The sequence below is a fragment of the Planococcus citri genome, chromosome 1 (assembly GCF_950023065.1).
Source record: "Planococcus citri chromosome 1, ihPlaCitr1.1, whole genome shotgun sequence".
Taxonomy (NCBI): Eukaryota; Metazoa; Arthropoda; class Insecta; order Hemiptera; family Pseudococcidae; genus Planococcus; species Planococcus citri.
The window spans coordinates 70265964-70277981 of record NC_088677.1 but is presented as its reverse complement, the minus strand read 5'-3'; the positions used below and the strand labels follow the sequence as shown (position 1 = coordinate 70277981).

General features: G+C 36.9%; 1 protein-coding gene across 2 annotated transcripts in view; it reads right to left on the bottom strand.

Annotated features, from left to right (window-relative positions):
- Myo10A (Myosin 10A) overlaps positions 1-12018 on the bottom strand; it is a 66356-nt gene extending 54338 nt beyond the window's left edge. The window contains exon 1 of one of the 2 annotated variants that reach the window (XM_065356863.1): positions 11474-12018. The gene's annotated coding sequence lies outside the window, so the exon portion shown is untranslated. The remainder of the gene's footprint in view (positions 1-11473) is intronic. The other variant, XM_065356945.1, reaches the window with a different exon arrangement.

The following is a 12018-nucleotide window of genomic DNA, read 5'->3' as shown; positions in this document are numbered from 1 at the left end:
ACAAGAGGTCGTGGGTTCAAATCCCGCTAGAGACACAGGCGTTAACGTGTAATGTATACATTGTACTGTAATCTGGGGTAACATTGAAGGATTTTTCAGAATTTTTTATGTTTAGAGGTATGAATGGTGGAGGTAGGGGAAATGTGTGTGGTGTTTTTGATAAAGTCATGTCATCACTACGTTTTGGCAGTTACAGAAGTTGCCTACCTTTTTCCTGTCAAGCGCAAGTGCTAAAAGAAGTTCCCTTCAAAGTTACCCAGTGTTTGGGGTAACATTGAAGGTCCCTTGAAATGTGGTGTCAAGCACCCACAAAATGATCCATATTCACAATTGAATTTATGAAAGAGTGATCCAAAATGATAATTTGAAGTTTTTCTAGTTTTCAGGCGTTTTTCATGCATTTTGACCAATTTGACCGAAGTTCATGATTTTTCAATGATTTTAGAGTTGTTTTTCAAGTTTTCACATCATTTTAAAGAAGTTTTCAAGCATTTTCATGCACTTTTGGCTAATTTTACTGAAATTTAATGATTTTTTTATAGCCTTCAAAGTTACCCCAGTTTGAATATTATTTTTTTACTCCTCAGGGAAGAACTTTGGCTCATGAACAAATGCGCTAATTTATAGTCAGGAGGTGTACCAACACATCTATAATGTCACTCGACTCATTATTTGAAAATTCAAAATTCCAGACACCAAGCTTTTCACGTTAATTAAAATTAATTAAAACACCACTTTTTTTCACTTGTTTTTTTTTACTGATGCTGGAACCACTAGTTGAAAATGATAAAATAGGAAAAATAACTGCCAAAGTGTACTCTATCCATTCCCGGTGTCAGAATTGCTCCATACTTCATAGTTCCACCGCCATGGAGCATAACGTGATGGAAAACCTCACCCTTCAATGTTACCCTGCAATTTCAATGTTACTCCAGTTTACGGTAGTGCATTTAACATCCATTACACATTAAGCTCCGAGCTTTAGAACAGCAGAGGCAACAGAAATACACGCAATCTGTTGCCGGTATCAAAAAGCTGTAACTGGTTGAGCAACTATAGGTAGCAGTGATTATGGAACTCAGGGGTGTAAAAACTTGGCTAGTGATGTATGAGCATCTTTGTAGATACCGTAGAAAGCAACGGGAAACTACTATGTGAAAGCTCAAAACAACGTCGATTCCCTAGAATAATCGCAGTGGCAATAGGCATTCGCCTCACCCTGTTAGGGTACCACAAAAATGCGATTTTCAATGTCCTGTAAAGAACAAGGAACCACGACGACAGCATGAAGAGTTGTCTATAATATATTTTTTTAGAATTTTTGACAGTCAGAACGATATGAAAACTACGTTTTGAAACTTTTTGAGCTAATTTATCGTACGAAAAAAAATGGAAACACTGATTTTTATGATATCATCGAAAAGCCTTTCAAAACCATCAACTATTGGAAAAAGTTCCATTTAGGTACTTAGGTATCGCGGTTATCGAATTATCCACTGCTGAAATGGATGATATTCTAAATTCACTGAAAACTTTGACACCCCTTAGCAGCCTTTAAAAATGGGCTAGAGGGCCACGATTTGCGCCATTGGTCTTTCCTTCAGAAGATCCTTCCACAGGAAAAATTTCAAAAAAATCACTCACTTCCTTCCACTTCTTGGTCGAATTGACGTGGAATGACTCAGGTACGAATTGTCGACTTGTCGAGTTACGAGCTGATTGAAAATTAGGATCAGTGATAACGACACAGTGCGACGTAACGTGGCATGTGAGTGCAATGGAAATGTACTGTAGGTAGAGGTGGTGGGTTGCACTGGAACTGGAACGTGGCATTTTTAATCAAGGATAACACATGATTACGGGAATGGTTAGTGAAGATGTGATACCAGAGGAATAAGTCATTTCAAATAGGCATATTTAATGATGCGATGTCGATGTTAATGTCGACGTCAAGTATATTTATTATTATCACGGAGGTGGTAACACGTTTTACAAATGCACTCTCTCGCGTAGTGTCGCAAATAAGAGCCGAGGCATTAGGTACCTTTACCTCTACTTCATCTATGGCTTATGGTCTATACTTGTTGGTTGATGGTTGCTATAACTTGCTATAAAGTACACGTTTATACCTACTCTAATGTGGTTGGTGTAAACGCAGAGAAAGCGGGCACATGGTGTAGAGCCTCGCAGCAGCGCCAACAACTTACCACAGGCATTGCTCCACAGCTCGCACATGTAAAAGAACCTGGAAGGCTGGAACGATGCAAGTACGCGAGTTCTACGTCTACGTAGGTATACTTAGGTACTCGTACATAGTACCAGTAGTTTCGAATCTATTTGGGTATGGGTATTGTGTGCAAATGCGGTATTGCAGTCACGTACAGGTGTGCAAAGGTGTGTTCTTATGGCGAACGCGTCGAGTACGTGCTGAATATGTACTACTCGTAGGTACGTATAGAGTCGTAGACGTTATGTTTACGTATAAATTGTGTACCCTATTTTAGATAAATCACGGATCAATTGCCTCCTCGCGAGTACGAGCGCTAGGTCATCAAACTTCAAATACCTCACTATTCGAGCATCCGGCCACGCCGGTCAAGATTTTTACGTAGAAAGTAAAAGTATCTACTACAGAGTCAGAGTGACAGCTTCGTATGGTATTGCTGGGATGCGCGATATGCCCGCATCCATATTACAAATATTCTAATCTGCTGCAACTGAAGTGTAGACGTAGAGACGACTACGAGGCGTTGCCGAATGCCGAACAACATGAACAATCGCGTCGTTGTGCGAATTCCATTCTAGAAAACTTTCAAAATTCCACCTAAGTAATTACCTTATAGCGAGATGTCCTTCGCCCCACGTTCGTAAAACTATTCTTATAACACACATAGAACTCATCAAATTGATGTGATCCATCTTTTACGTAGTAGACTGCTGAAGTCAATCTTTAACAGTTTCTATCGTACTCAATGAAAATTTAGAATTTCCTAAATGTTGCTATAGTGACTCCAGAACCATTTGAAACCTTCTCCAATCGACTCAGCGAATTGAAATTGACTTTAAACAATCAGCTAAAGGCTTCAGAACTGCTCAAAACAGTTCGAAATCACTTCTAATAGATTCGGTGGATCGAAAATGGGCCATACGTAGGTACCAAATTTAAGCTTTCTAGATCGATTAGGAGAAATTTGGTTTTTCATTTTTCAAGTGGCCACTTTCGTTTCAAGGTAAGGTATTATTGCAATAAATACAAATATTTCTAGCTTTCAACCAAGATTGAAAACATTCGCGAAATTCCGCCGGAAATTCATCTAAAATAAAGGGTGGTTTGTTTGCGGAAGAGAATCGCGTTCTTGACTTGTACGTATTACCCATAATGTAGTTACGCCACCACAGCCGTGACTCTGTTGCCACCATCCGCGTTCATCATAGTTATAATAACCGAACAAATTACTGTAATAATTTCACAGCCGTGTAATTTTTTTCTCTCACGAAAATACGAATGATGTGAGTGATGCCATGTACGTTGAAATAAGTGCTTCATGTGTAAGTATACTATATAGCTGAGAAGTGAGTAGTAAGTACTTCGTCGTATTTTTTACGCATACGTAACTAGTTATGAATAGTATGAGTACTTTTAGCGTATACCTATGTGCAGAGAGGCCCACTCCACATAGCATTACACATTGTCCATAGAATAGATACGTATTATGATTGTGCTACGTGTGCGAGTAAAGAGCAAATTATAATAAAGAATAACCTACGCAACGGCGCGGTGGTACAGAGCTTAGAGCACCTCTCCGAGACCAATTCATTTTCCGAAGGCGATACGTTTCCTGTAAAAGTAGCCGTTTGATATTTATGTAGTTTGCAGATGCCAGATTGTACTCTGTATGCGGTGGGTACAAGGTCTAAGTATGCGTATGAAATCAGAAGTACATAAGTAGGTACTAAGTCAGCTCATTATACTTATTTCCCAAGCAAGTAGCGAGTAAATTTTATGTGATACTGCGTATGTTGTAGCTCAAAATGATCGAATGAGTTTGAGCATCCCATGAGATCTTTCATGTGAAATAGATCTTTTGCGCAGGGATAGAAAGCTGAAAGATGAAACTTTTGAATTAAACTTTAAGCTTTCAAAAATCCCAAACTTCCTCAGCTTTCAGCTTTTTAATTTTTTTTTACCTAATGAGGTGAATAGAAAGGAAAATGGAAACTCATAACCACAACGAAAAAAACACGAGAAAACTGAACCTATAGAGAAAAGTGTAATATGAAAATCAAAAAAGAACTCAAACAGAAACGGAACCAAACGAATTTTTAAAAGAAGCTGAAAGAAAGCTGCATAAATAAAGCTTTTGGCTAGAGCTTTAAGCTTTCAAAAATCCCAAACTTCCTCAGCTTTCAGCTTTTAGCTTTCAGCAAGGTTTCCATCCCTGCTTTTGCGTCCTCTCAGCAGTTGTTGGATCCTTAAGAAAATAATTCCCTATTTTTTCATTTTTTTCCGAGTTCAAAAAATGTTTTTGGAAAAAATCTTCCATTTTCCAAAAATTTATTCCAATTTTCAAAAAATGATAAAATTTTAGAAAAAATTTGGCAAAAGTTGGCATACTTTAATTGCATAAAAATGCTAAAAAGCCTCTCAAAATGACCAAAAACATGGGGAATTTCATCCCAAAACTTTTTAAGCAGCTTTAAAATAATTCAAAATTATGAGGAAAAAATAAAGAAATTTACCTAATTTAAAAAATTGACAAGATTCTCAAAAAAATGCATAGATCATTCACCATTGTCAAGACATGATAAAAAGTACATATAAAAACCTCTAAGAATATTAAAACCGTTGAAATTACCACAAACTGATGAAGTTTGTAAAAATTTGGCAAAATTCACCGAAAATGGCAGATACATAAATGTCATTAAAGCGTCTTGAACATCATAATAGAAATTTCTTACAAAATTCGATGAAATTTGATAAAAGTAACAAAAACATGAGAACATTAAATGAAAAACCTTAGACAAGCGTACAAATCAATTAATAATACATATACTAAAAATATGCAAAAATTTTGGTAAAATTTAGCAAATTTTGCATAAAATGTTGTGAAAATGGCATAAAAACTAATATAACTGCTACATGATTGCTTCCATTTTGTAATGCAGTTTTTGCTAAATTTTGACAAGAGTTTTTTTGATGATCTATTTTATTTATTTTTTCTTCTTTTTTCTTTTTTTTTTCTAGTTGTTCTTACGTCATTTTCTCACTTTTAACATGTTTTCACAGTGTTTTATACTTACATATTTTGTAAAATTTTGAAAAATTTGGTTGAAATTACCTCAATTTTTGGTGACTTTGAATGATTTTGATATTTTTTGAAATTTTCATCTAACAACTAACTTCATCACTTTTCCGTATTTTTCAATGATGATTTATGCCAATTATCACTGAATTTTGTCAACTTTTTTCAGAGTATTTTTGAAATATTTTAAAATGGTTTTCAAATAGTATTAAGTCACTTTCAAAATGTTTTCATGATGTTCGATGTTGTTGTTGTTTTTTTTGTTGCAATTTTCACTAAATTTCGCTGAATTTTACAAGTTTTTTGGTTTTATTGACGTTTCGTGTGATTTTCGTTAAATTGAGTCAAATTTCCCAGGAAGTTCGACAGTTTTTTTGTTGACGTAAATTGTAATAGGTACCTATTTAGTCCAGTAAATAAAGCACTTTTTGGAGGTAAACCCAAACAAAATTGCGACAAAAGATTTTTTTGCTTTAAAAGGTCTAGGATGATGTCCTAAACAACATATCCGGAGCCGCCCCCGATCCACCTGGTGCGTTCCCCCCACAGTGGATTTTAGCCCCCCAAAACACGTTTTTCGCCATTTTCTCCCCCGCATTGCATTTTAGCGAAAAATGTGTGGATAGATTAAAAATCTACGTCAAATTTCCGATCTAATGATGTATCAACTTCCCTTGTTGGTACAAGGGGGGTGGGACTACAACCATTTAAAGAAGGGGGTTTTCTGAAAAATGCGTAAAGGCAATAGCCGCCTAAGAGGGGTGAAATGGTCTCCGAGAGCGTTTAGATTGATATTATCATGGAAGGTGGGTACCATTGAGAAACTTCCGCGTGGAAAATTTCAGATCCACTGCCCCTCCCCTTTTTGGGGAACGCCCCTTTTCTAAAATTTCAAAACCATTTTTCTCAGCCCCATGTGGACCAATTTTGAAATTTTTTTATTATGTTGTACACATCCTTTGGAGGTACACCCACAAAAATTTTCAGCCTCCTCCCCTCATATTTACCCCTCAAAATGGCGTTTCAAACTTATTTTATGCTTTTTAACAATAGTCAAATTTGAAGGGGCTAAGTGCTCTGGAGAGGTCTAGATGAGGGTAGTAAAAAAGCTGACGTCATATTCGTGCTCAGCGGTATCGAATCATAAGAGAACAACACCCTATTTATTGATACTTAGTTATTTTCCGCAAAATTCCCATTTTACCCCAACCTTCCTTACGACACATTTTTACATCATTTTGAGGGGCAAATATGAGGGGAGGAGGCTGAAAATTTTTGTGGGTGTACCTCCAAAGGATGTGTACAACATAATAAAAAAATTTCAAAATTGGTCCACATGGGGCTGAGAAAAATGGTTTTGAAATTTTAGAAAAGGGGCGTTCCCCAAAAAGGGGAGGGGCAGTGGATCTGAAATTTTCCACGCGGAAGTTTCTCAATGGTACCCACCTTCCATGATAATATCAATCTAAACGCTCTCGGAGACCATTTCACCCCTCTTAGGCGGCTATTGCCTTTACGCATTTTTCAGAAAACCCCCTTCTTTAAATGGTTGTAGTCCCACCCCCCTTGTACCAACAAGGGAAGTTGATACATCATTAGATCGGAAATTTGACGTAGATTTTTAATCTATCCACACATTTTTCGCTAAAATGCAATGCGGGGGAGAAAATGGCGAAAAACGTGTTTTGGGGGGCTAAAATCCACTGTGGGGGGAACGCACCAGGTGGATCGGGGGCGGCTCCGGATATGTTGTTTAGGACATCATCCTAGACCTTTTAAAGCAAAAAAATCTTTTGTCGCAATTTTGTTTGGGTCAAACTCTTTATTTACTGGACTAATTTTAAAATTTGTTTTTGTGATATTTCAACGTGATTGAAAGACATGCTATGCGAGTTGCTCCAAGTTCTGATGAAATTTCATCAAGTTTTTGGCAACTTTCATGATTCTTGAAAAGTTTTTATCCAATTTTTTAAACATATTTCAACGATGCTTGGAGCGATTTTATGACAATTTCAATGTCTCTTCATTGTTTCTGGTAGGTAATAAAATAACTGATTTCTGATATTTTTGTGTTTTTTTTTTTTGAAAATTTTAAATTTTATGGCACGAAAACGTAAAAATTTCAATTTTGTGGACTTGCCTCATTTTTTGAAAATTTGAAGACTTCAATATAATTTCCAACTATGAGGTTAAAATTTTTAAAAAAAATTTAGAGGTTTGTGGCTAAATTCAGCAGAAACTGGAGACCTTCATTCCGAGATGGAAATTTTTGAGAAAAATTCGTAGCTATGGAGCTTGGAGGTGAAGTGTCTCTGAGAAAAGATGAAGGGAGGCATTTTCGAATACATAATGATTTTTTCGCTCTTGCTTTTACCCAAGCTGTTTTGAGAAAAATGGTTCAATCCCAAAAATTAGTATTTCTGATTCTGCGTCGACCCAGACCATTGCCCACAATTGCAAATTTCAGAAAACCGACAAGATTTCACAAGTTTCTGTCTATTTTTTTTTCGATTTTTTGTAATCTAAATGATCGAATATAGTCATAAAAGGGCCATAAAAAAAGAAAATCAACACCGACGATGGAAAAAGTCAACTTGGAAACGATTTTGTTTTCGTACTACTACGTACAACGACGCGATGAAATTGGACGCTAGCGACAGCGCCAAATATTTATGTCACACCGATTCGCCGATCGTATATAAGACGAGTGTGAAGTATGCGATGCGATGCGACGTGTGTTGTCACGATGAGGTACTTATTTCTCTCATTTTTATTAGTATTACTCGTATCATCGTTATTGTCGAGACATTTCATTATTGAGGATTATAGGTTACGCGTATTATAACGGTTTCGGCGCGTTCGGCCGTGACCATAATGCCGAATGTCGCTTAATTAATACGAACGATTAGTTTACGAAAATATTTTCCGCCTGTTTCGAACCTCGAACCGTTTCATTTGATGGAATCACAAATCAGCATTCGGCAATCTTACTAACGAGATCCGTGTTTTTGCATAACGCGACGATTGTCGTTGTTCTGTTTTCATTTCTTTTTCCTCCTTTTCGGCTATTTTCTCCCGTAAAATTCATATTTTTTAATCACAGGAGGAGTTCGCCAAATTCCATAGGAAATGGCACAGAAGGGAGGCAGCTCCCCATTTTCCGAAATTTGCTCATTATGAGGACTGATACGCTTTATATGAACAGAATACGAGACAGGTCTTTGGTCTTGGCATCCGCAGGTTCGTCAATTCACTACCTACACGAGGGAAACGCGGAAAACAATCAAATTGTCGAATTAGTTACGCGAATTATACCTACGTCTATCTAATGCGAGTTCGCGTTCGCTTTTCTAATTCGAACGATAAAATTCAAGGTCAAGGTTTTGCGAAGCGAACTGGACAGGAATGTCAGATCAGTCCAGCACCAGTATAAGGCAATTGGGTGTCAGGCACAAAGCCTCTAATCAAAATTACAGCTGTCCAAGTTCATATGGAGAGGAGATATGAGAATTTTTCTAATTCCCAGATGACATGATAAGGAAACCAGTTGAAAATTAATTTCATATCGGAATCTTGGATTCGTCCAATGGTCGTTTGAGTCGATCAGGTGTCAAAGTAAAGACTATTTAGCCAAAATTTCAGCTTCTCAAGTTCATACGTTGAAGAGATATGAAATCTTTTTCTATGCAAAATACTATTTATGACCGGTATTTGTACCTATGTACCTACCATAAAAACATTAAAAATTTGGCAAAAATTGAAAAATCAACTTGGGCAGTTGAAGATGGAGTTTTTTGAGGTCTTCTTTTGATCTGTTCAAGTTTCATTCAATTAGAGATTTCAGAGTCAAGGAGTTTCCTTGTTAGTTTTTATGAAATTAGAAGATTTTGGTTCAAGTGGTTCTGCTCTTCACTTATATGGCAAAAAAAAAAATAAAATTGAAAAAATTCTAACAAAATCAGAAGTATAAAATAAATTGAAGAATGTACAAAAAAATGACTTTTTCGTTAATTCTGGACTTCCTTTCCCAGAAATCTGAAAGTTTGGAAATAAGTTTCAAGATCATTGTTGAGGTCGGAAAAAATTGAAAAAATTGAGGGTCATTGACCTTCAATACCTTCACCTTCCCACCAAATTTCAAGTTGATCGATAGAAACAGCCTGACAAGGGAAGTATTTCAACCGGAAAACTCTTGAACTGTACAAGAGGTAATCGAGATGACCCCAGAACACATCACCAATCAAAATTTCAGGCACTGGAATCCATTTTTCGGTTTTTTCTATAGAGAATTTTTGAAAATTTGAATTTTGGTCAAAAATGTAAAGAATCGAAATCTTTCCAAATTGCCCCCTTTGTGTCCTATTTTCGACCTCCCGAGTTGATTGATGGTGGTTTCGAGCCGTTCTGGAGCCTCCAGCGGATTTTTTTGATTTTTTAAAAAGACGCTATAAATAGGATGAAAATTAAATTCAGCACCTACAAAATCGTACTTACCATTTTTGTGGGCCATTCGGTTGATTTTCGCACATATTTTCAAACAAAATTTACGTCGATTTAAATCCAAAATTTTCAGTGGTAAAGGTTTTTGACAAAGTGAAAAATTTATCGCTCGCAAACGTGTGAATTAAGAAAGCTGAAATTCGATTTGTACTCTATTTTCGATCTTCCCAATCGATTGGTCATGGTTTCAAACAGTTTTGGAGCCTCCAGTCAGTTTTCGGATTCTTCAGTTTTGGTAAAAAAACGTTTTGAGTGGGAGGGGGGAATGAAATTCAGCACCCATAAACATAGAATTCAGATTTATCATCTTCATGATCCATTTGATCGATTCAAGCACATATTTCCAAAAGCTGATAGTACCGGTTAGAATCCAAAAATTTTCTACAGTAATAATGTTCGAAAAAAAATGATGATAAAAACTCGTCGTTTGGTTTCGAATCGTTCTGGAACCTTCGCCAATTTTTAGATCCTCCAGTCTTTGAAAAAATGCTGTAGGGGGGGGGGAAATCAAATTCAGCTCCTACAAAATCGGATTTACAATATTTTGTGACCTATTCGATCGATTTTAGCTCATATTTTCAAGATCATATTGTGCCAATTCAAATTCAAAATTTTTTCCAGTGATTTGATTACCTCATTTGTAAAGAAAATGAAAAAAATCTTGGTTTTCATCCCTATTTTTGACCACCCTAGTTCATATATGATAGTTTCGAACAGTTCTGGAGCCTCCAGTCGATTTTCAAATTCTCCAGTTTTTGAGAAAACTCTTTCAGTGAGACGATGGAAAGCTAGAATTTGACGTGTTCTCTATTTTCGACGGCTCTCGAATCGATTGGAGATGGTTTCAAACCGTTCCAGAGCTTCCAGCAGATTTTTTTAGATATAATTGCTGGAGAAATTTTGGAATTTGGATACGAACTGGCGCAATAAAATCTTGAAAATGCGTGCCTTAATCAATCGAAAGGGTCACAAAAATTGTAAATCCAAGTTTGCAGGGGATGAATTTCATTTTCTCCCTACTTTTACTGCATTTTTTTGAAAGCTGGAAAATCCAAAAATCCACTGGAGGCCGCAGAACGGTTCAAAACCATCACCAATCGACTCGGGAGGTCGAAAATAGGGTACAAACCAAATTTCAGCTTTTTAGGACACTTTGCTGGAATTTTGAAGTTTTCTCTCCATTTTTTGAATTTTTGAAAATTTGCTAAAAATCGAAAAATGAATACCAGCACCTGAAATTTCAGCTGTTGGTGCTTTTTGGGGTTTTATATCAATTTTTCTTTTTCCGGTTCAATAATTTTGGCACCGGTTGAGATGTGAGATGATGGAAAATCCCTGAAAAAACACCAAAACCGGATTCTGAAGCCAAATCACCTCACTACACTAGAGCTTTTGTTTACTTGGAAACTGGAAAGATGCCGAAGGGGTTTTATCAATCTACGTGTACATAATTCGACTGTATAGACCGCAGACTCTATAATATTCGCGATGACGTATCACTTGAAAAGGCCGCCGGGCAAATAATTTCGCTGCGAAAGTGAGTGATGACGATGTTGGCCAAAAACAGGTCTACAGCCTTTCGAATTTGCGATTTCAAATTCGAATATCTTGCTTAGAGAGTTAGGTACAGGTAGTATTCATTCAGTCAAGATCGTCTAGTAATTTCCTACCTTAATCGTTCGATTTGGCTATGATCTTGGTCGAAGACATCTTCGATGTGATTCTGTTGATCGTCATCGTCATCATCGTCTCCGTCGGCGTATAGGTAACCAGGCACAAACACTAAACTTTTTCCATTCACACGACAACGCGACACAATTATTATACCTACACGAAAACTTTCAAAAAACTAGCTTCGAAACGACAACAATCATCTCGTAATGATAACAGAGAAAATAGAAAATACCGTAAAAACAAAACACTGAAATAAAAAACCGACACTTCGGCCGAACTCTCGCAACAACCAAACACACCCGAACAAAAAATGTTATAATAACGCTGAATATTTGATCAACTGAGCATCGAAACCTGCTTTGTGGCAAACTCCAAATCCGAACGGTAATAACAGGTATTGCGACGTTGCCAAACGATACGTCAACGTGTTCAGGTAGGACTGCATCGCTGCAACCAGCGACAAGACAAGCGACGGAGGATGGGCCCCGCGATGCTAGAAAGAGAAGGCGTCAGCGACATGGACAACCGGCAACCGATCTTC